Source organism: Pseudophryne corroboree, chromosome 5 (genome assembly GCF_028390025.1).
Source record: "Pseudophryne corroboree isolate aPseCor3 chromosome 5, aPseCor3.hap2, whole genome shotgun sequence".
In the NCBI taxonomy this organism is placed as follows: Eukaryota; Metazoa; Chordata; class Amphibia; order Anura; family Myobatrachidae; genus Pseudophryne; species Pseudophryne corroboree.
In genome coordinates this window covers 425,620,148-425,645,737 of record NC_086448.1, presented here as the reverse complement: position 1 = coordinate 425,645,737, position 25,590 = coordinate 425,620,148, and the positions used below count along the sequence as shown (strand labels likewise).

At 47.8% G+C, this 25,590-nt stretch overlaps 1 protein-coding gene and 1 pseudogene across 2 annotated transcripts in view; both read right to left on the bottom strand.

The window, feature by feature from the left end:
- Positions 1-25,590, bottom strand: part of ADAMTS16 (ADAM metallopeptidase with thrombospondin type 1 motif 16) — a 922,431-nt gene that overhangs the window by 432,149 nt on the left and 464,692 nt on the right. The gene's annotated exons all lie outside the window — the stretch shown is intronic.
- LOC134930120 (5S ribosomal RNA) lies at positions 20-138 on the bottom strand (annotated as a pseudogene).

Sequence of the window (25,590 nt, the reverse complement as noted above, 5' to 3'; positions counted from 1 at the left end):
TTCTATAGGGAAGGGAGTCTTCCTACTTCACTGGGTATTCCCTAGCAGTCGCCTGTCTAGGTACTGACCCAGCCCACCTCCGTTTAGCTTCCAAGATCGGACGAGATTGGGCGTGAACGTAGGGGTATGGTCGTAGGAAGATTTGACCCTATACCACCAATGAGAGTGCACCGAAACGGAAGGATTGATTCCTCCTCAGGAAAAGAATGATATGACTACGTGGGGAAGGTGAATAGCAGCAGTTGGGTAGGTGTGAATCTGCTGTCCACGTTAGACTGAAGAGACGTGTCTCCTGAGGGGACACGCTCCCCAGAATCGTGGATGAGAGTTCACAGAAGGAAGAAAAGCAGGAAGATAATTGCAAGGTGGAGGAGATGTTGAAATAGACAATTGGATTTAATTACAGTGGGTCCCTTTCGGTCACCTCAATTGTTTAAATACTGATGGATCCTGGTCGGCGCAGGATCAAAAACCCTCCTTTTCCGTGTAAACCTTATCAGGAATATACAGAACATCTCTGATAGCCTCTATAAAAGAGCCTCTATTCCCTGTGACAGGGCTGCACCCCCCCCCCCCCCCCCCCCCCTCTGATTCCACCTCCTCCTCCTCCATGTCTGACCTGTCAGAGTTAGACTGCAGGATATGGGCCAGAGATAGCGTTTGCGGACAAATGGGAGGGGATTGAGATGCTGTTTTGGGGACTGAGTCTCTGTTCATAAACTCATCCACAGTCTGTTTTAAGTATTGCATCCCTTTCTCATTGTGGGACAATTTTGTAAAGAGTTGAGACAATTTGTTTAAGAGAATTAACCCACTCCAGTTCAGCCCCGCTATTCTGGGAAGGTGCACTGAAATACACTCTGCAGTACATGAAACACACTCTTTGCCTGACATAATGTAAATGTGACAGCACACACACACACAAGAAAAGGTTAAGCACAACCAACCTTTCAGGGAGACACAGAGTTGTTGGAGCCAGCCCCCACCGCGCCCTCACTGCTATTGCCAAGCTTCGCTGGGTCTGCACCTGATAGGGAACTTAGTACAGTAATAGACGCCCCCCCCCCCCCCCCCCCTGCCATGACCCCCTGGTACCGCTGAGGTAATTTGGAGTCACACCGGAGGAGCTGCGCGTCCCTGTCAGTCAGCATCTGGCAAATGGCGCTGATGAGCTGCTGGATCCTTTCACTAGAAAACATGTCTTTCAGTATAGGAGGACCACAGTGTCAGAGAAAGTCCCCCACTGTCCCCCAAAAGTCCCATGATTAAAGCAGCACACACCCTAAATAATCCCCAATCCTCCAGGAAGCACAAGCAGCTTATTTGGATTTAAATGATATGTGGCATGCCTATATTCAGTGTGTAATTGCGAGCATTTCTAATCATGTTAGTGTTTGGCTGGAATACACTGTAGAATAACATTTTGTATGCAAATACAGTTGCTATTACACACAGAATATAGGCATGCTGCATATACAGTAATTTTTCACAGCAGGAGCTGCTTATGCATCCTATTCGCAGTGCTCAGTTTTAGAAGTAAAATGATGAGAATAGGACACACAAGCAGCTCCTGCTGTTTAAAATTACTGTATATGCAGCATGCCTATATTCTGTGTGTAATAGCAACTGTATTTGCATACAAAATGTTATGCTACAGTGTATTCCAGCCAAACACTAACATGATTAGAAACGCTTGCAATTACACACTGAATATAGGCATGCCGCATATCATTTAAATCAGTATAAGCTGCTTGTGTGACTTAGTACATTCATTTGTGTGTTAAAATAAATCACATATCACTTGATTCAGCTGGAACTGCTTGTGTGACTTCGCACATTTATATGAATCTAATACACATTTCCTGGGAAAAATAATGTGAAAATGACATGCACAGTACATGGAGCATTTTTACCGTTCAAAGGTTTTTGGGTTTTTTTGTGTCAAAATGTATTAAAAAGTGTTTATTTATTGCAAATGTGCTTGATAAGTGTACTTATAATTGATTTCTAAAATTTTCATAACAAACTCAGCCCAAAAAAAAATCTCTAAATTCTTTGAGAGTTTTAGAGCAGTTTTGGGTCCGACTTGCAATATCGAACTTCATTACATTGGCTGAGTTGTATACTTAACACGGGCAAAACCTCTGGATCAGACTTTGTTTTTTTAAACGGGCTCTCAGCCTGCTCCCCCCTCACTTTGTGCCTCTCAGCCTGCTCCCCCCTCACTTTGTGCCTCTCTGCCTGCTCCCCCCTCACTTTGTGCCTCTCTGCCTGCTCCCCCCTCACTGTGTGCCTCTCTGCCTGCTCCCCCATCACTTTGTGCCTCTCTGCCTGCTCCCCCCTCACTTTGTGCCTCTCTGCCTGCTCCCCCATCACTTTGTGCCTCTCTGACTGTACCCTCTTCACTTTGTACCTCTCAGTGTGCCTCTCTGACTGCTCCTCCTTCATTCTGTACCTCTCAGCCTGCTCCCTCTTCACTCTGTGCCTCTCTGCCTTCTCCCCCAGTCACTGTGCCTCTCAGCCTCCCATCCTTTAATCTGTGTATCTCAGCCTTTGCCTCTCAGCCTGCCTCCCTTCACTGTCTCTCATAATACCCCACCCTCTCTCCCCTCTCTGGTCACTGGTAGCCACCATCACCTGTATGATAGTGAGCCAGTCGACAGTGAGGTCAGACAGGTGCCACTTCTTTGCGGCACTGGCAGGAGTCAGACAGGACAGGGAGCGTGCCCGTGATGTAATGCCTGCGTCATGCTCCCACCTCAGCTCCATGCATCCCTGCAAGGCAGGTGGCGGCGGTAACGGCGGGTCAAAGTGTGCAAACTGTCAGGAGCAGTGGGAGCCGTAGTAGTGTAAAGAAAGAGCCTCATGCTACAGTACTTGAACCTGATATTTTCAGCAGAAGATAACGTGACTTGTAAGGAGCTGCTTTATAATCAGCAGAAGACAAATACATTTCGGTGAACTATGCCAGTCAAATAAGTTGCAGTTACTTTAGCCACTACAGGATTTTGCCAATGCGCTGTCTCTCTCCTAACAACTGGCTCTTCTGGGCATGCGTGAGATCTCACTACTATCGCAAGATCTCCCATGCAGCCCCGAGTCGGCAACCGCCGCAGCCAGGGAAGGAGCTGTACTTGCATTTGTAATAGGGCAATGACACTTTTCTACAGAAATAAAAAGTTCCTGTATGATTAAACATTCTGTTGCTCCTTAACAGAGTATATGCTAACACCATGGGGTAAATGTAATTGCCTACTAACTGCAGGCATCATCTGTTTCCCAGCAACTCAGCCCAATGTTTTAAAGTACTATTCATTTAAAAAGGCAAAACCAACCTGCTATTACATTTACCCCAATAGCTGTTCACAATATATTTTTTATATTTAATTGTTAAAAGAGCATCATGCCGGAAAACATTATTAACCACTTGCCTGGCTTGGTTTCATAGTTTGCGACCACACCAGGCAGTGCATTATCTGATTGTTCAGCACAGCAGAACCCCACACCTAACAGCTGCAGACATTAGCTGCCGCCAGGGCAATGGTAATTAACACCCCCCCCCCCCCTGTAACTGGGCAGCCGATGGGAAAATCATCATCTTGAGGGTTGTAATGTTATCGATGTTCTGATGGTGATGATCCGATGTTCCGATATTTGTAGAAAAAAAATTTTTATAAAATCATTTTGGGTAAGTTTAAATACATGTTCTTCACATATTTCACTCATAAAAAAAAAATCTTCAAAAATGAAAAAACACTTTATGAGCAGTTTTTAGAAATTGGCAGTTAAGTGGTTTATGTGTATTAGGACTTAAAAACAACAAGAAATGTTCTACTTAAAAAAATATTGCCATGTGCCACTGTCTCCATTCTTATTAAGAGGAAAGTAATTTAAGTGATCCTAAATGCTCATTTTGTTTCAGTAGCTGGTATAGGCCCTTATTATTTTGAACAGTTAGTACAAATCAGCTGTCTTCTTACCCTCTGTTTACTAAAACAAATTAGAAGAAAGATAGCAGAGAATTCAATGGCATACATTCATTAATCCTGAAAATGTAAACACTGTCAAGATTTTGAAAGTTAAACCAATAGTGCTGACAATGTAAATGCTTGTGCCACTTCCATAGAGAAGCTGAGCTGCAACCATGAGCACTGTCATCTGAAGACAGTTGCTGTGTCTTGGTCTCCCAGCAACTTTGTCAAGAACCAGTTCAATTCACAGCCCTAGTGGAAAGCCTTTCTATAAAACCTAATCAGTTTCTAAGAATAAATAATGTGTGTTCTATTACGGGAAACATTACTTGAGTGAGACTGTCATATCAAGCTGTAGTGCAACTTTCTCAAAGAACTAATGAAGGAAAAGAGAGGCTCTCTGTAGGGGCACTCTTGCAGTTATCTTTTTATTTTTAAGTATAACTTTTACTCTAAATCAATAAAATATAAAAGAATAGCCCCCAACAGTCCAAATTCCTGAGTAAAACCCAATTTATATATTTTTACCTGTTACAATATGGTCTAGATGAATCTCTATCTACTTCTTTGTGGGATATCATTTAGGCAGAGTCCACAGTATATGTGGAATCTCTGCTTTTCAGGGTATATGGATTACAAAATTCTCCCTAGCTGTGTCTGTTAATTGTAAATGCTCACTTATAACAGAGTTTTTAGCTGCGGTTATTTTATTATTAGACAATCACACGTGTCTCCCTGAAGCCGCGTCCGCTGGCATTCGGTATGTGTTAACCCTTATAATCGCACACAGTATTAAAGTATCTGGAAATTGATAGTTTTACAACGTAAGGGTCACACATTAAGAAAGGATATTTTTCCTTTGTAATGCTTGAGGAAGAAACTCCAACTATAGGATACAATCCAGCACAGACATAGAATCATAATAATATATATTTTGTTGCAACCTGAGAAAATCGCATTATAAGGTGATACAAATGTAACATAATAAGGCACAGACTTCACAGAACCAAGGCAATACAACCTCTCATATACCCCTTTCACACCACATATATAACCCGGTATCGACCCGGCATATTGCTGAGTCAACATGGGTCGGTGTGCGGTGTGAAAGGGCCATGGTCGAATTCCCGGGTCGCCTGACCCAGTAATTCAACCCGGGAATAAAGCAGTGTTATTCCCGGTTGAATACCGGGTCAGTGGCAGCGTGAACAGTTTCCCGGGACCAGTTCACTACATAGGGAGAGGCGGCGCGGAGATGAGCTCATCTCCCAACGCCACCTCCGCCTCCCACCGCTATGGCAACCGACCACTTTGGGGGCACGGGCCTGTCGTTAGATATAAAGTAGTATAGGTGTGCTGTTGGAGTAACTCGGATTGTGCTGAAAGTAGTACCCCTTTTACACCTACGAGCACGGGTCGCAGCCGGGAGCCTGACACGGGAGCTGCCCCCTGCTGCGACCCGTGCTCGGTCCCTTTCCCATTAGCAGTCACAACCCGGCATATGCCGGGTTGGTGACGCTTCTAGCTACACGGCAGCGGCGGCGCAGGGAGATCACATGATCTCCCAGCGCCGCCCATCCATACAGTGTAAACGGGAGCCGTGTCGCATCGACACGGCTCCCGTTTACACTACACCCTACCCGGATCATTCCCGTGTCCTACCCAGGTAAATAGCCGGGTAGGATTCACGGGTCACTTGATCCGGGTTTACCCTTTTCCACTTGCCAAAAACACGGGTAAATGCGCGCCCCCGTGCATTTACCCGTGTTTTTTGAGCTAGTGGAAAAGGGGTATAGTTGTGTATGAAGACGCTGAATTGCTCACATTGGAGGCCATACTCAGTTGGTTGATCTGCACCTAGTGGAAGGCTGCTGAAAGTTTCAGTGGTGTAACCAATGGTGCCGTATAATGATGCACAAAGCACAACAGTATAGACATTGCCAGTGGGTGTCTCAGTCTTTGCATACTCAGTCCTTGCATATTCAAACACACAGATGTACATCAGGGGAAGACATTGTAGCAGCATTAGCATAAAGTCACAGATGCAACTGCAGCAAAAGACACAGAGGAGGCCGCAACTGCGTCCAAATCACAATCTGGCCATACGAGGAGGAAGTATCCCATCCCCTCAACAGACCTCACCCACATTAGGGCTGCTTCTAGAAATTTCCTGGGCTTGTTTTCCACCCCATGCCACTCCTGTGTTAATTGAATTGTTTATTCGTGTTTACTGATGTCAGAGTACACTGAGAGACAGATACTGTACTAAAGGTATGCTCAGGTTTCTGGCTCAAATTGTACACAAATTATGGAAAGACAAATTGGGAGATATTAGACTGCAAACCATTGTTAATGTAGAGACTAGACCAGTGTTCGCCAACCTGTGGCTCACGAGTACTGGTTGCTCACCATAGCATTTTCGGTAGCTCGCAGTGCACACGGGCAATCACTGGTAGCTGCACTCATCCTCCATTCGTTTTAAATATGGTGTCGGCCGTCAGCCAATCAGAGCTCGCGGACCGGCAGCAGCGGCACCTGATTGGCTACCGGACCGCAAGCTTTGATTGGCTTACTTACAGGCACCAATATTTCAAATACCCGCCGCCGGAGACCCTCACCACAGTCGCTCTCCAGACATCACAAGGGAGGCGCGCGCTATGCTGTCCTCCCCTTCCAAAGAAGCCAGCAGCGGTGAGCACTGTGCGGGGGGCACTGTATCTGGCACTGCAACTGGCACTGCGGGGGGGGGCACTGTATCTGGCACTGGTGGGGCATTGTTTGTGTGTCTGGCGCTGTTGGGGGGCATTATTTGTATATCTGGCACTGTTGGGGGGCATTGTTTGTATATCTGGCACTGTTGGGGGGCATTACTTGTATATCTGGCACTGTTGGGGGTGCATTTTTTGTATATTTGACTCTGCTGGGGGGCATTATTTGTGTATCTGGCACTGCTGAGGGTCATTATTTGTGTATCGGGCACTGTTGGGGGCATTGTTATTATATCTGGCACTGTTGGAGGGGCATTGCTTGTGTATCTGGCACTGCTGAGGGGCATTATTTGTGTATCTGGCACTGCTGAGGGGCATTACTTGTAGAGCTGCACTGCTGGGGGGCATTATTTGTATATCTGGCACTGCTGGGGGTCATTATTTGTATGTCTGGCACTGCTGGGGTTCATTATTTGTATAGCTGGCACTGTTGGGGTCATTATTTGTATATCTGGCACTGCTGGGGGGCATTGTTTGTGTATCTGGCACTGTTCGGGGGCATTATTTGCGTATCTGGCACTGTGGGGGGCATTATTTGTGTATCTGGCACTGCGGGGGGCATTATTTGTGTATCTGGCACTGTTGAGGGGCATTATTTGTGTATCTGGCACTGCTGAGGGGCATTATTTGTGTATCTGGCACTGCTGAGGGGCATTATTAGTGTATCTGGCACTGCTGAAGGGCATTATTTGGGTTCCGGTATGAAAGATAATGTCTAATTAGACAGTCAATAGATAGACACCATATGTTAGACAGACATTAGGTCGACAGGGTCAAAAGGTCGACATGAAAATGGTCGACATGAAAAAGGTAGACACCGTGTTTTTTGCATTTTTGTGGTTTCTGTGGATAGTTTTGTCATCTGGGACCCCCAATTGTAGAAAGGCATACCCTCGCTGGGCTCCCTGCGCTCGCCACAAGGTTTATAACCACCTCTATGCCGACATGGATAGAGATGGTATGAAATAGTCCAAAAACATGTTACATTAAAAAATGTGTATCTTTTTTTATGTCGACCATTTTCATGTCGACCTTTTTGATCATGTCGACCTTTTGTACTGTCTAACTTTTTCATGTCGACCTGTTGACCTAATGTCTGTCTAACATATGGTGTCTATCTATTGACTGTCTAACTAGACACTGTCTATCTATCAAACGGATACTATTGTTTGTGTATCTGGCACTATACAGGGGGGGGGGCATTACTTGTAGTTGTGAGGCCACACCCACTTTTGCAGGAACACACGCGCATTGGGGGGGGTAGCTCTTTCAGAGGTTTTATCTTCCGAAAGTAGCTCACACCCCAATTAAGGTTGGAGACCACTGGTCTATATGTTAAGCCAGGCATTCCCAACCACGGTCCTCAAGGTTCACCAACAGTGCATGTTTTAGTGATATCCAGGCTTAAGCACAGATGGTTAAATCAAAATGACTGAGCTACTAATTAAGTCACCTGTGCTGAAGCCTGGATATCACTAAAACCTGCACTGTTGGTGTGCCTTGAGGACCGTGGTTGGGAATGCCTGTGTTAAGCAAATTACAGACATATGAAGGCAAAGATACGCTGGTGAAAATATAGTACAGATAAATGATGTAGTATACTTAATATCTGAAATGTGGTCATACAGTATTTCACTTTATATTAGAGATGAGCGGGTTCAGATTTACTCGGTTCTTTAAGCCAGAATTATCACCATTTCTTATTTTCTGGATTTTTCTTATTGGTTAACCAATACACGTGACGTCTGATAGCCATTAAGGAGATTCAAGTAAATCCGAGTAAAACCGAACCCGCTCATCTCTACTTTAAATCTGTATTGAACAGTATAGTCATTTTGATACTGCCAATTGCTCAACAAGTGTCTCACAGAGAGAAATATAGGGCCTAATTCTGAGTTGATCGCAGAAGCAAATATGTTAGCAGTTGGGCAAAACCATGTGCAATGCAGGTGGACAGATATAACATGTGCAGAGAGAGTTAGATTTGGGTGGGGTGTGTTCAAACTGAAATTTAGATTGCAGTGTAAAAATAAAGCAGCCAGTATTTACACTGCACAGAAACAAAATAATCAACCGAAATCTTATTCTCTCTGCACATGTTATATCTGCCCCCCCTGTAGTGCAGATGGTTTTGCCCAATTGCTATCAAACTAGCTGCTGCGATCAACTCAGAATTACCCCCATAATGTATGATTCCAGCTGTTAGGTAAGTATAGCTTAAGGAAGTGGCAAAGTTCATGTGGAACACTATTTGTGTAAGGGGTAAGTGCCTGAAGTGTCCAGGCCCTGCTTTATCTAAGGCAGTGGTCAGGGAACAAGGGTAAATTATCAAAATGGGGTAAAATTAAATTCCTGGGGGTAATGGACGGGCGCACTGCCGAGACACAGCCCCGTCCAGCACCGGCCGGCTCACGCTGTGACGTGCTGACGTCACACCGCGCTCCCTCCTGCCCGCCCTGTGCTGTGTTCCTGGTCACGGTGTGACGTGCTGACGTCACACCGCGCTCCCTAATGCCAGTCCTGCGCTGTTCTGTCATCCTGCCCTCGGCACGCCAACCCACACACATAACTTGAAGTGTTCTGTGGCTGACCGCTGATGGAAATACACAGGATCAGACAGTGGCCCACATAACAGTGGGAAATTCCCACTGACATTACTGAGGTGAGATTGTGACCATCCGACTCCTAAAAGTCAACCCCCCCCCCCCCCCCTCCTTCCACCCTCATCCATCTTTCTTACATTCATTCTGGTGTTTTGGGGAGAAAGTGTTAATTAACACATAAATGATTGGCTAAAATAATTATATATATATATATATATATATATATATATATATATAAAATCTAAAAAGTAAAGGGAACACTAAAATAACACATCCTAGATCTGAATGCATGGAATTTTCTTATTAAATACTTTGTTCTTTACATAGTTGAATGTGCTGACAACAAAATCACACAACAATCATCAATGGAAATCAAATTTATTAACCCATGGAGGTCTGGATTTGGAGTCACACTCAAAATTAAAGTGGAAAAACACACTACAGGCTCATCCAACTTTGATGTAATGACCTTAAAACAAGTCAAAATGAGGCTCAGTAGTGTGTGTGGCCTCCACGTGCCTGTATGACCTCCCTACAACGCCTGGGCATACTCCTTATGAGGTGGCGGATGGTCTCCTGAGGGATCTCCTCCCAGACTGGACTAAAGCATCCGCCAACTCCTGGACAGTCTGTGGTGCAACGTGGCGTTGGTGGATGGAGCGAGACATGATGTCCCAGATGTGCTCAATTGGATTCAGGTCTGGGGAACGGGCCGACCAGTCCAGAGCATCAATGCCTTCGTCTTGCAGGAACTGCTGACACACTCCAGCCACATGAGGTCTAGCATTGTCTTGCATTAGGAGGAACCCAGGGCCAACCGCACCAGCATATGGTCTCACAAGGGGTCTGAGGATCTCATCTCTGTACCTAATGGCAGTCAGGCTACCTCTGGTGAGCACATGGAGGGCTGTGCGGTCCCCCAAAGAAATGCCACCCCACACCATTACTGGCCCACTGACAAACCGGTCATGCTGGAGGATGTTGCAGGCAGCAGAACTTTCTCCTTGGCGTCTCCAGACTCTGTCATGTCTGTCACATGTGCTCAGTGAGAACCTGCTTTCATCTGTGAAGAGCACAGGGCGCCAGTGGCGAATTTGCCAATCTTGGTGTTCTCTGGCAAATGCTAAATGTCCTGCACGGTGTTGGGCTGTAAGCACAACCCCCACCTATGGACGTTGGGCCCTCATACCACCCTCATGGAGTCTATTTCTGATCATTTGAGTAGACACATGCACATTTGTGGCTTGCTGGAGGTCATTTTGCAGGGCTCTGGCAGTGCTCCTCCTGTTCCTCCTTGCACAAAGGCGGAGGTAGCGGTCCTGCTGCTGGGTTGTTGCCCTCCTACGGCCTCCTCCACGTCTCCTGATGTACTGGCCTGTCTCCTGGTAGCGCCTCCATGCTCTGGACACTACGCTGACAGACACAGCAAACCTTCTTGCCACAGCTCGCATTGATGTGCCATCCTGGATAAGCTGCACTACCTGAGCCACTTGTGTGGGTTGTAGACTCCGTCTCATGCTACCACTAGAGTGAAAGGCCTGCCAGCTTTCAAAAGTGACCAAAACATCAGCCAGAAAGCATAGGAGCTGAGAAGTGGTCTGTGGTCACCACCTGCAGAACAACTCCTTTATTGGGGGTGTCTTGCTAATTGCCTATAATTTCCACTTGTTGTCTATTCCATTTGCACAACAGCATGTGAAATTGATTGTCAATCAGTGTTGCTTCCTAAGTGGACAGTTTGATTTCACAGAAGTGTGATTGACTTGCAGTTACATTGTGTTGTTTAAGTGTTCCCTTTATTTTTTTGAGCAGTATATATATATATATATATATATATATATATATATATACATACATACATACATATATACATACATACACACATACATATGCACACACAATATCTCAGAAATGCCATATAAACAGTGATAACTAGTATGTATGCACAAAAATATATGATTTCCTTCCTTTCAAATCAAGGGGGTAACGTCGGCGTATCTAAACATATTTTGGGGTAAAAGATAAAAAAGTTCCCTGACCCCTGATCTAAGGTCTACACTAGCTGGTATTCCCTGGGGGTCTCCCATCCAAGTACTAACTGGGAACAACCCTACTTATCTTCCAAAATATGATGTGAGTGGGCGTGTCCAGTGTGGTATGGTTGTAGTTATGAAAATGCTAACAGTTTACAGGGATTACCTTCACAATTAGTGTCCAAACCTATCAAGCAATAGATTTTTTTTGTAATGGTATGGGCAGTCGGGCAAAAAGACAGTTATGACTATAAAAAGTTTAAATCTCCACCTCCATTCAACAGAGTGCCAATATTATACAATATTGCTAGTACTAGTTACATAGAGGCAGAGAATTGTAAAGTTATGATGGGGTACGACGCAGTAATAAAATTGTGTTTTCGTTTCCAAACCTCATCAGTAAATTAGCAGATAATAGTCACAGTCATAATTGCTTATATTAATTTGTCAGGAGAGAGGAAGTAATAGATGTAACAGGTTTGTAAGGGACAAAGTTCCGCTTCTACTGTTCTGTGTGTGCAGAAATCACAGTGAACCTCAGAAATGAGAGGGCATACTGTATGTCCCAGCCTGAACTTAAAGAAAAAAAAGAGATGTAGAGTCCACTGTTGAGAAAGTCCAGAGACTGATCTTGAGGGAGTATTCCAGTGCAAGGGCAGAGTGTTGGGGTCCCAATGAGAGTCCCACTTGAAAACAATGATACCTTATCAAGTAAAAGTCTGGATATATGTGTTGTTGTTGTTAAGAGAATATGTCAGGCTGTTATGGACCAAGTTTTAGTAGGACTGAGCAGTGCACTGCTCCGGTCCAAGGGTCAAAGGTCAGACGTGTGTTTCACCACTTTTGGCTTGGTCACTGCTTGTTGGTGTTTTCATGAGTCAGAATTGTATTTTATACAAATTATATCCAGTGCGGAACAAAAACAACTCTTTTCTTCGTCTAACTTTTTTAGACAGCTTCATGAGAAAATACATTTATGAATGTCACACATGCATTAAGTGTTGTCTCTTTCATTATATTCATTTAGTTTGCAAGACTACTTGTGATATTGGTCTACATTTTATATTTTGCAAATGGGTTCATAGAAATAATTTTAACTAGTTAAAGTCAAAAGATAATAAATAAAAATAGTTAAATAATGCTCCTTCCTAAAATATTGCATCTCTTCCGAGCCATCCCATACTTACTCCCTCACCCACTTATTAATCAATTTTATAGGTTATCCTCTTCATTTATATGGAAGGAGAGACGAGTCAGAATGTCTTGTGCCTGTATGTTTCGGTCTAAAGTTGGTGAAGGTCTTAGTATTGGTTTTGGTGTTTTATCATCTCGCTTGCTTCTTGACAAAAGTATCAGACTGGTTTAACAATGCCTCTCCTAAACCTTGGGTAGAAATGGAGAATATTTTGCCTGGCCCTTTACGCAGGGGCTCTTTAAGAGAGTGGGGGAACCATGTGCACTGCAGGGGGGGGGGGGGCAGATATAGCATGTGCAGAGAGTGTTAGATTTGGGTGGGGTGTGTATAAACTGAAATCTAAATTGCAGTGTAAAAATAAAGCAGCCATTATTTACTCTGCACAGAAACAAAATAACCCACCCAAATCTAAATCTCTCTGCAAATGTTATATCTACCACACAGTGCACATGGTTTTGCCCAACTGCTAACAAATTTGCTGTTACGACCAGGTCTGAATTACCCCATAGAAACGCCCACTCCGGCTTTCATTGCAGGTCCTGCAACATGCGCTACAGCTATTCTGTGCCGCTCCCTCCTCCACAGTCCACTTGACATGGATGCAAGAGCTACAGAATACAGCTGTAGGTGTCCAAGCACTCTGCTGCCTGCACAGTGAGTTTACAGACTGCAGATGCAAAGTACACCAGGCGCACTACGATACCTAGCAAACACCTGTATGCGCTAGGTTGCCACACTCCATTACCAATACTACTGTTAATCCCTGCTACCACTGTGCACCACCATTTATATTGCTATGTTACTCCATTACCACCACATTAACTATATTACTATAGTACTGTGTGTGTTAATACTGTTTAAACCCTGCATTATCACTGTGTTCCTGTTAAACCCTTTACTGCTGATACCAATAAATCCAGCTCCCTGTTTAAGGACTCTCTGGGGCAGTGCCGTAACTAGACATTTTAGCGCTGTGTGCAAGAAACAGCATTGGCGCCCCCCCCCAATATTTAAGAAAGGGCCAGTGCACCCCATAGTCTGGGGGCATGGCTTCATGAGGAAGGGGCTTGGCCACAATATAATACCAAGTCAAATTACACTGCACAGTAGTCTCCATTGTTCAAATTACACTGCACAGTAGTTCCACTTACACACATCACATCAGGTAGAGCCCCTTGTCACACATTACACCAGGTAGAGCCCCATTTTACACATTACTCCAGGTAGAGTCCCCTTTCACACATTACGCCAAGTAGAGTCCCTTTTTACACATTACGACAGGTAGAGTCCCCTTTTACACATTACGGCAGCTAGAGTCCTCTTTTACACACTGTGGCAGGCAGAGTCCCCATTTACACATTAAAGCAGGCAGAGCTCCCTTTTACACATTATGGCAGGTGGAGTCCCTTTGAAAAAAAACTGTAGAGGCACCAACACATCTGCCTCAGTGACATGCCTTCACCCCACTTTGGAGCACTCCCCTGTCAGGCAGATTTGATTGGACAGTGGCTCCAACACTGAACAGTGACTGTACCCTGCTGTCACTGTTAGTGCAGAGTCTGGCTTTCTCCCTCCCTTTCCAGGTGCTGGTCTACTCCAACCTTTACATTTCCAGCCCCCACTGTATGCCACAGTAGTACCCCTTATAAACAGTATGCCACACAGTAGTACCTCTTATATACAGTATGCCACACAGTAGTACCCCTTATACACAGTATGCCACAGTAGTACCCCTTATATACAGTATGCCACTCAGTAGTACCCCTTGTACACATTATGCCACACAGTAGTGCCCCTTACAGTATGCTACACAGTATTATTGACAATTTAAAACACTAGTAGTGCTGCAAGATCAGACTTAGGAAGGGGGGGGGATTAGAATTCAACTATTACATTGAAAAACAATAAATTTATAATATTCTAATATCTTTGTTTATTCTAATAGCCACCCTCCTCCCCCACTGCCTAAGTCTGATCTGCGAGCGCAGTAGTGGTTTTTATTTGTGTGTAGTGTGTAATCTGTGAGAGAGCAGTGAGGTCAGGTGTAGGGATAATGAGTGAGGGTGAGTGTAGGGAGCAATGAGTGTGGGTGGAGGGAGTAATGAGTAATGGTTGGTGTTGAACACAGAAAGGGAAAGTAGGAGTAGAGAGCAGTGAGGGAGAGTGTAGGGAACAGTGAGGGTGGGTGTAGGGAGCAGTGAGTGAGGTGAGTGTAGGGAACTGTGAGGAAGGGTGTAGGGAGCAGTGTGTGTAGGGAGCAATGAGGGTGGGTGGAGAGAGCAGTGTGTAACAAACGGTGTAGAGCACAGCAAGGGAGGGTAGGAGGAGTAGACAGCAGTGAGAGTGGGTGAGGAGCACATAAGATGGGTGTAGGTAGCAGTGAGTGAGGGTCGTTGTACTGAGCAGTGAGGGTGAGTGTAGGGAGCAGTGAGTGTAGGGAGCAGTGAGTGAGGTAAGGTATATGGAGGAATGAGGGTGGGTGGAGGAAGCAGTGAGTAATGGTCGGTTTAGAGCACAGCAACGGAGGGTAGGAGTAGAGAGCAGTGAGGGTGGGTGGGGAGCATAAAGGATGGGTGTAGGTAGCAGTGAGGGAGAGTGTAGGGAGCAGTGAGTGAGGGTTGTTCTAGAGAGCAGTAAGGGAGGGTGGGAGCAGAGCTGTTTCTTGCAATTATTGCTCCCAGTGTGACAGGGGTGGGTACAAGCAATAGTTATCCTGCGGCGGCATGACATCAGCAGATACCAGCAAGGTTTGGGGGCTGGCAGGCCCTGGGTGGGAGTAAGAAGCAGTGAGGGTGAGTGTAGGGTGCAGTGAAGGTGAATGTAGGGTGCAGTGAGGATGAGTGTAGGGAACAGTGAGGGAGAATTAGTGTGGAGCTGCTGAGCCCATGTTTGTGTAAGCTGGCCGCTGTATGTAAATCCCCCCTCACCCACATATCATGCTGGCCACCATTTTCAAAAACCCTACCGCCATATTATGCTGGCATCTGTGTTTAAATTCTAAATTCCCCCACCCCCCCTCGCGTCTGTGCCTCACCAGTCTGCTCCTCTGCCTTAGCCCCCTAGTGCTCAGAACTGTCTTTCTTACACTCATGTGTGTGTGGAAGGTGGAGCTCCGGAGATCTGCTTCAGTCTAAAACAGCTGCTGCTGACTGCTCCTTCAAGGGAGACAGGCAAGCGGCGGCGGCGGCTGATTGATGTAATCGCGGGTGCTGGCAGGCCTCGTTGGACACAGGTGGGTGGCCGCGGGGAGGGGTTGCTGACAGCCTGGAAAGCACTCCCTTCAAGGGAGGCAGGCATGCGGCAGATTGTGATCGTGGGTGGGAGGCCGCGGGGTGGGGTTGCTGACAGCCTGGAAAGGACTCCCTTCAAGGGAGACAGGCAAGCGGCAGCGCTGAAGCTGCGGGCGTGCAGCGGTGGCAGATTGATGCTATCGCGGGTGCTGGCCGGCTGTGTCGTGTGGTGGATGGGGATTGCTGCGGAGGGGAAGATGTGCCAGTTCTCCACCCTCAGTGCATATGCGCTGTGGGCGGAGCACACTCCGCACACACCTAGTTACGGCTCTGCTCTGGGGTCTATTCATGAAGCCGTGAAAAGTATGGAGAAGTGAGCCAGTGAAGCAGATTCCCATGGCAATCAATCAGCATTGAAGTAATATTTATAATATTTGCATACTATATAGTTGTAGGGAGCAGCTGATTACTTCTCCACACTTTTCACTGCTTCATGAACAGACCCAACTGTGTGGCTTAACAGTCACCTTCACATCCACTGTGCACCCTATTGTGAGAAACATTCCAATAGGTTACAAAAACCAATGGAAATCACAAAGCGTAAAAGGTATTGAAGCTTTTAACTCCTCTTAAACTGGGTACATACTGGACAATATATCTACCAATCTATAGAGTGAACAATAGATAGTGAGTTCACTGGTGTGTACACACAATTTGTCTATGAATTACATCATTCACAGACATATCGCATCAGCCCTGCAGCACAGATAATGCCTGATATATCTGCAGATATATCGGTGCATCCGACTGTGTGTACGAGGCGACCTGCCAACCGCCTATACAGTTGCTGCAGGCACCAGTGGTGACTGACATCTCAACTGGGTGAGCACAATTAAATGTTGTACAAAACAACATTTATAAGGATAAAGGGATTATAAAACTTATCAGCCTGACAATATCTAACAAAAGGAGATTTATGGTAAGAACTTACCTTTGTTAAATCTCTTTCTGCGAGGTACACTGGGTTCCACAGGGATAACATTGGGGTATAGAGTTGGATCTTGATCCGAGGCACCAACAGGCTAAAAGCTTTGACTGTTCCCAGGATTCACAGCGCCGTCTCCTCTATAAACCCACCTCCATGCACAGGAGCTCAGTTTCGTTAACCAGTCCAATGCAGTAGCAGGTAAAAGACGACAGTAGTTAGTAGCCACATATACCACATTCTCACGACAGGAGACGGTACCAGTGGCTAATGCCATATAAACCCAAAGAAGCTAAGTGCGTCAGGGTGGGCGCCCTGTGGAACCCAGTGTACCTGGCAGAAAGAGATTTAACAAAATGTAAGTTCTTACCATAAATCTCCTTTTCTGCAGCGGGGTACACTGGGGTTCCACAGGGATAACATTGGAGATGTCCTAAAGTAGTTCCTCATGGGAGGGGATTCACTGTCGCAGGCACAAGAACCCAGCGTCCAGAGGATGCATCCTGGGAGGCGGAAGTATCGAAGGCATAGAACCTTAGAACCCCACAATTGTTCAAGGGTCGCACCACGGCGGGCCACCCAAGAAAGTCCAACAGACCGAGTAGAATGGGCTTTGATGGTATCAGGAGCTGAAAGGCCAGCCTGTACATAAGCATATGCAATCACCATTCTAATCCATCTGGCCAAGGTCTGCTTATTAGCACGCCAGCCACGTTTGTGAAAACCAAAAAGGACAAAAAGAGAATCAGATCTCCTAAGCGAAGCCGTTCTCTTCACATAAATATGGAGAGCCCATACCACATCCAAAGACCGCTCCTTGGAGGATAAACCTGGAGAGGTAAAGGCCGGAACCACAATCTCTTGGTTAAGGTGGAAAGCCGACACCACCTTAGGCAAATAACCAGGACGAGTTCAGAGAACTGCCTGGTCACGGTGAAAAATCAGAAAGGGTGATCGACAGGACAAGGCACCCAGGTCTGAAACCCGTCTAGCAGAGGCAATAACCATCAGAAACAAGACCTTAAGAGTACGCCACTTAAGGTTCACAGAGTAAAGAGGTTCTAACGGAGACTCTTGTAAGGCATCCAGAACAACCAACAAATCCCAAGAAGCCACGAGGGACATAGAGATGTTGAATCAGCCAAACACCCTGAGTGAATGTATGAACATCAGGCAGAGTCGCAATCTTTCTCTGAAACCATACCGACGAAGCAGAAATATGAACCTTAAGGGAGGCCAGACGAAGGACTAAGTCTAGGTCCTGTTGCAGGAATGCCAAAAGTTTGGCCGTACTGAACTTGTATGCATCATAATTGTTAATTGCACACCATGCAAAATAAGAATTCCAGACCCTATGATAAATCCGAGCAGAAGCCAATTTACGGGCCTTCAACATAGTTTAAATGACCGCCTCAGAAAAACCTTTGGCCCTCAGTACTGAAGTTTCAAGAGCCACGCCGTCAAAGCCAGCCAGGCCAAATCCTGGTAGACACAAGGGCCCTTAATGAGGAGGTCTGGGCGCTGAGGAAGTAGAAGAGAACGCTCTATCGAGAGACCCTGCAGGTCTGAGAACCAATGCCGTTTGGGCCACGCTGGAGCAAAGAGAAGTAGTATTCCTCCTTCTTGCTTGAACTTCCTTATCACTTTGGGCAGAAGGGACACCGGAGGGAACACGTACGGCAGCTGTAAGTTCCATGGAATTGCCAACACGTCCACGAACACTGCTTGAGGATCCTTTGTCCTTGCTCCGAAGACCGGTACCTTGTTATTGTGTCGAGAAGCCATTAGGTCCACATCTGGTAGACCCCACTTGTCCACTAGAAGTTGAAAGACTTCTGGATGAAGGCTCCATTTTCCGGCATGTACGTCCTGACGACTGAGTAAGTCTGCTTCCCAGTTGAGGACTCCCAGAATGAACTCTGCCGATATGGCTGGCAGATGGCGTTCCGCCCAACAAAGGATTTTTCATACTTCCATCATTGCCATGCGGCTTCGAGTGCCGCCTTGATGATTTATGTACGCCACAGTGGTGGCGTTGTCCGACTGTACTTGAACAGGCCTGTTCTGCACTATAGGCAGGGCCAGTTTCAGAGCATTGGACACTGCCTGCCACTCCAGAATGTTTATCGGGAGAAGAGACCCCTCCCTGATCCACTGACCCTCAAGAAATTGTTGCTCAAACACTGCGCCCTAACCCCACAGACTGGCATCCGTCGTCAGAAGGACCCAGCTGGAGATCCAGAAGGGACGACCCCTGCTCAGTTGCTGATCCTGTAGCCACCAGCTCAGTGACAAGCAGACCTCTGGAGTCAAGGAGATCATGTGAGCCCTGATCCGGTGAGGCAGGCCGTCCCATTGGGAGAGTATCAGCCTCTGCAGAGGGCGAGAATGTAATTGAGCGCACTCCACCATGTCGAAAGACGACACCATGAGGCCCAGTATTGCATCGCCGAGTGTATCGACACACGTGGGTGAGAGAGGAAGTATCTTATTTTGTCCTGAAGTTTCAGTACTTTCTCCGGAGACAAAAACAACTGCTGGTTGTGGGTGTCCAATAGTGCTCCCAGGTGCACTATGCTCTGAGCAGGGATCAGGAAAGATTTCTTTCAGTTGATGAGCCACCCGTGGGCTTGCAGGAATTGGACCATCAGTTCCAGATGACGGAGGAGAACCTGATACCCTGATGGCAGAGTAGAGCCATCATGACCTTGGTGAAAATTCTTGGAGCTGTGGTCAGACCGAAAGGTAAGGCCTGGAATTGAAAATGTAGGTTGCCAATAGCAAACCGCAGGTATTGTTGATGCGACACTGCAATAGGTATATGCAGGTAAGCATCCTGTATGTCCAGGGATACCATATAGTTGTCACAATCCTGACTGTAGGTTTTATATTTGGTGACTTACCCCTGCCATCTGTCCTGGATCCTGTGTCTTTTCACTCACGGAGTTAAACAGCTTGTCAGCACTGAGTTTTCCTGAGTTCTCTGCCTGAGAGGTAATAGTTAATTAGCTCCACCTGTGGTGATCTCCTGTGAGAGGCTGAATTCAGTAATCTGAACTTTAGGTCTAAAAGCCAGCATCCTGTGTTGTGCAGAAGTCCAGGCTTCAGTGTTCTCTCGGCCTGCTAGGCCTCATTCTACATCACAGCCTTGGCTAGAGTAGTCACATGACAGTGACTGTTCACCTGACCCAGAGTTGTTCAATCCTCTGCCAGCCTGAGACTCTCTGCATCACCTAATCCTGCTCACCAATCACCAAGGACCAGGAAGTATAAATCAGGAGGCTGAGTTAGAAACGGGGCCAGTTCCTTGTGTCACACACAGCTGTGTGTGAGCATTCTAGCTGAGCTCTCTAAGGTTGTGATCTCCAGAGCTCCCGTATCCCAGTACCTCCGTACCTCAGTACCTCCGTGCTTCCAGCACCTCCGTGCCTCTGCACCTCCGTGCCTCAGTACCTCCGTGCTTCCAGCACCTCCGTGCCTCTGTACCTCCGTACCTCAGTACCTCCGTGCTTCCAGCACCTCCGTGCCTCTGTACCTCCGTACCTCAGTACCTCCGTGCTTCCAGCACCTCCGTGCCTCAGTACCTCCGTGCTTCCAGCACCTCCGTGCCTCCGTGCCTCTGTACCTCAGTACCTCCGTGCTTCCAGCACCTCCGTGCCTCTGCACCTCCGTGCCACTCACCTCCGTGCCTCAGCACCTCCGTGCCTCAGCACCTCCGTGCATCTCCGTGCTTTCAGCACCTCCGTGCCTCAGCATCTCCGTGCTTCCAGCACCTCCGTGCCTCAGCATCTCCGTGCTTCCAGCACCTCCGTGCCTCAGCATCTCCGTGCTTCCAGCACCTCCGTGCCTCAGCACCTCAGTGTCTCTACGCACCCCAGTGTCTCTACGCACCCCAGTATCTCTACGCACCCCAGTGCCTCCACGCACCTCAGTGCCTCCACGCACCTCAGTGCCTCTACGCACCTCAGTGCCTCTAAGCACCTCAGTGCCTCTACGCACCTCAGTGTCTCCAAGCACCTCAGTGTCTCCAAGCACCTCAGTGTCTCCAAGCACCTCAGTGTCTCCAAGCACCTCAGTGTCTCCAAGCACCTCAGTGTCTCCAAGCACCTCAGTGTCTCCAAGCATCTCAGTGTCCCCAAGCACCCCGTACCCTTTAGCACAGTTGTACCTGTTATTCTTCACTGATTCATCAGCGCCTTTCCAGTTCTGTCTTTCAGGAGACCTTCAGCGCCCACACGTGCTTCCTGTCTGCCGACCTCATCCTGCATGAGGAGAACCTGGATTCGGCCATCTCTGCCGCGGTTCCTTTTCCCAGTCACCGGAAGAGACCCCGAGTCCACAACACTTCCAAACCAGGTCAGTGGTGGTATTCGTATAGTCCTCCAGTCGCCCGCGCAGACTTCGCTAGCACCGGGTTCACAAAACCTTAGTCATGACAGTAGGAACTGGCCACATGGACCCGGCCGAAAGTGTTTGTCTGACGCAGGACCTCCTAAGCAATATTGCAGGACGCTTGGAAGGTCTGGAGTCGACTCAGCATCAATTGGCACAGTGTCTGCAGCGGAATTCTTTCTCCAGAGATTCTCTGACCTTCTGCTCTAAGACTCCTGACCAACTGCAGATTTTCTACCAGATGTTACTACAGTTACAAGAACTTTTGCCTAGTATTCTCTCTGTGATGCCTGATCTCCTCAGGAATACTACCAACGTTGTTGATCCTGTTTTGTCCCATCCAGTTAATAGAGTCTCTTCCTCTGCGCAAGGGAAAGTTTTTCATCAGAGCTATCCACGGCCCAAGCTCTCTGAAGCTGAACGTCAGCGGCGTAAGGAGCTACATCTCTGTCTTTACTGTGGAAATTCTGGTCATTTTGTTAAAGACTGCATTCTTCGCAAGCCAGGTAATAGTGACAAATCTCAGTATCATAGTGCTCATGTCTACAAGTCATCTACAGTATCCGATCCTTCTGCTGCTGACGGGGGTATCAAGAAGGCTACTCTTCTGAGAGAGACTCAAATTTATGACTGGGGTCCGGTGGTTAAAAGACCTTATCCCAAGTTGGGTGTCCAGAGAAGAATGTTCAAGCCATTTACAGTCACAGAGGAGTCCGTGTCCACAGCCCCAGGAGGGGCGTCTTCAGAGTGTCCAGCCCCAGGAGGGGCGTCTTCAGAGTGTCCAGCCCCAGGAGGGGCGTCTTCAGAGCGTCCAGCCCCAGGAGGGGCGTCTTCAGAGCGTCCAGCCCCAGGAGGGGCGTCTTCAGAGCGTTCAGCCCCAGGAGGGGCGTCTTCAGAGCGTTCAGCCCCAAGAGGGGCGTCTTCAGAGCGTCCAGCCCCAGTGAGGGGTTCAGAGCGTCCAGCCCCAGAGAGTCTTCAGAGTGCTGCCCAGCCAGAGAGTCTACAGAGTGCTGCCCAGCCAGAGAGTCTACAGAGTGCTGCCCAGCCAGAGAGTCTACAGAGTGCTGCCCAGCCAGAGATTCTACAGAGTGCTGCCCAGCCAGAGATTCTACAGAGTGCTGCCCAGCCAGAGATTCTACAGAGTGCTGCCCAGCCAGAGATTCTACAGAGTGCTGCCCAGCCAGAGATTCTACAGAGTGCTGCCCAGCCCCGTTAAGAGGGGGCTCTTGCCTCAGCCCAGCCCCGTGAAGTGGGGGCTCTTGCCTCAGCCCAGCCCCGTGAAGAGGGGGCTCCTGCCTTAGTTCAGCCCCGTGAAGAAAGGGCTCAGTCCATCCCGGTTCCAGCCGGTCCAGCAATACTCCAGGCCCAGCCTGGTCAGTCCGTCCCGGTTCCAGCCGGTCCAGCAATACTCCAGGCCCTGCCTGGTCAGTCCGTCCCGGTTCCAGCCGGTCCAGCAATACTCCAGGCCCTGCCTGGTCAGTCCGTCCCGGTTCCAGCCGGTCCAGCAATACTCCAGGCCCTGCCTGGTCAGTCCGTCACGGTTCCAGCCGGTCCAGCAATACTCCAGGCTCCGCCTGGTCAGTCCGTCCCGGTTCCAGCCGGTCCAGCAATACTCCAGGACCAGCCTGGTCAGTCTCCTTTGGCTCCAGCCAATTCAAGTATTCTCGGATCCAATCCAGTCCTACTCGTCCAGCCAAAGCTTTCTTCAGTTTCATCCTCTAAGCTTTCGTCTGATGGTTTTCCACCTATTTACTTTGATGGAGATTTATTGCAATATGCCGCTCTGGTTGAACAATTTCTCTCTCGGATGGAGTCTGATCCTTCAGGTGCAGTAACTCCTTCCAACATTACTCGATATCTGTTCCTGGCATTCAGAGGAAGAGCTTTGGAGTGGGCCAACATGCTCTTTGAGAGTAATGATCCTGTGTTCCATGACTTACAGACTTTTAGTAACGCTGTAGTTAAAGAATTTAGTCCTAAACCTTTGGAATTTGCATCAACGAAGGTCCTAAATTCTTCTGTATGAATTTCTCAAGTTCCTCTAAGATTCAAGATGGTGTCCGGAGTCCACCCTTGAAGAGGGGGATACTGTCACAATCCTGACTGTAGGTTTTATATTTGGTGACTTACCCCTGCCATCTGTCATGGATCCTGTGTCTTTTCACTCACGGAGTTAAACAGCTTGCCAGCACTGAGTTTTCCTGAGTTCTCTGCCTGAGAGGTAATAGTTAATTAGCTCCACCTGTGGTGATCTCCTGTGTGAGGCTGAATTCGGTAATCTGAACTTTAGGTCTAAAAGCCAGCATCCTGTGTTGTGCAGAAGTCCAGGCTTCAGTGTTCTCTCGGCCTGCTAGGCCTCATTCTACATCACAGCCTTGGCTAGAGTAGTCACATGACAGTGACTGTTCACCTGACCCAGAGTTGTTCAATCCTCTGCCAGCCTGAGACTCTCTGCATCACCTAATCCTGCTCACCAATCACCAAGGACCAGGAAGTATAAATCAGGAGGCTGAGTTAGAAACGGGGCCAGTTCCTTGTGTCACACACAGCTATGTGTGAGCATTCTAGCTGAGCTCCCTAAGGTTGTGATCTCCAGAGCTCCCGTATCCCAGTACCTCCGTACCTCAGTACCTCCGTGCTTCCAGCACCTCCGTGCCTCTGCACCTCCGTGCCTCAGTACCTCCGTGCTTCCAGCACCTCCGTGCCTCTGTACCTCCGTACCTCAGTGCTTCCAGCACCTCCGTGCCTCTGCACCTCCGTGCCTCAGTACCTCCGTGCCTCCGTACCTCAGTACCTCCGTGCTTCCAGCACCTCCGTGCCTCTGCACCTCCGTGCCTCTGTACCTCTGCACCTCCGTGCTTCCAGCACCTCCGTGCATCTCCGTGCTTTCAGCACCTCCGTGCCTCAGTACCTCCGTGCTTCCAGCACCTCCGTGCCTCCGTGCCTCAGCATCTCCGTGCTTCCAGCACCTCCGTGCCTCAGCATCTCCGTGCTTCCAGCACCTCCGTGCCTCAGCACCCCAGTGTCTCTACGCACCCCAGTGTCTCTACGCACCCCAGTGTCTCCAATCACCTCAGTGCCTCCACGCACCTCAGTGTCTCTACGCACCTCAGTGTCTCTACGCACCTCAGTGTCTCTACGCACCTCAGTGCCTCCACGCACCTCAGTGCCTCTATGCACCTCAGTGCCTCTATGCACCTCAGTGCCTCTACGCACCTCAGTGTCTCCAAGCATCTGTGTCTCCAAGTACCTCAGTGTCTCCAAGCACCTCAGTGTCTCCAAGCATCTCAGTGTCTCCAAGCATCTCAGTGTCTCCAAGCACCTCAGTGTCTCCAAGCACCTCAGTGTCTCCAAGCATCTCAGTGTCCCCAAGCACCCCGTGCCCTTTAGCACAGTTGTACCTGTTATTCTTCACTGATTCATCAGCGCCTTTCCAGTTCTGTCTTTCAGGAGACCTTCAGCGCCCACACGTGCTTCCTGTCTGCCGACCTCATCCTGCATGAGGAGAACCTGGATTCGGCCATCTCTGCCGCGGTTCCTCTTCCCAGTCACCAGAAGAGACCCCGAGTCCACAACACTTCCAAACCAGGTCAGTGGTGGTATTCGTGTAGTCCTCCAGTCGCCCGCGCAGACTTCGCTAGCACCGGGTTCACAAAACCTTAGTCATGACAATAGTCCTTCAGCTCCAAAGCCAGAACAATAGAGTGAAGCGTTTCCATACAGAATTTGAACAAGTTTGTGAAAGTTTCCAAAGACTTGAGGTTGAGAATGGGCCGCGAGGACCCATTCGGTTTCAGTACCCTGATGCACTTAGCCCCCCGTCAGGGTACAGAATATAGGGATAGCAATATGTGTGAGATACACAAAATAGAGACCACACAGCAGCTATTGGCATACACTCAGTCACATAAACAATGCAGAAATTATTACAAACAATAAGACTGCACTGGACTAGCAAGACTAAGTACAAACTGTACCACTAAGTAAAGGTATATAGGTATAGAGATATAACAATGCACAGTAAAGACTGGATGTATATCACAGGGTACTTGTACAACATATCCCTGTGGGTGTGGTTCATCAAATCGACAGTGTCTAGGTCGACAATGTTTAGGTCGACCACTATAGGTCGACAGTCACTAGGTCGACATGGATGGAAGGTCGACAGGGTTTCTAGGTCGACATGTGCTAGGTCGACAGGTCTAAAGGTCGACATGAGGATTTTTTTTTTGTGTCGTTTTCTTCGTCAAGTGACCGGGATCCCAAATTAGTGCACCGCGTCCCCTCGCATGGCACACTTCGGGCATGGTGCCTTTGCTTCGCTCGGCATACTTTACCGTTCCAATCGTAGTCCACGTGGATCGTTAAGTATGAAAAAAATAAAAAATAAAAGATTTTATTTTAAAACTCATG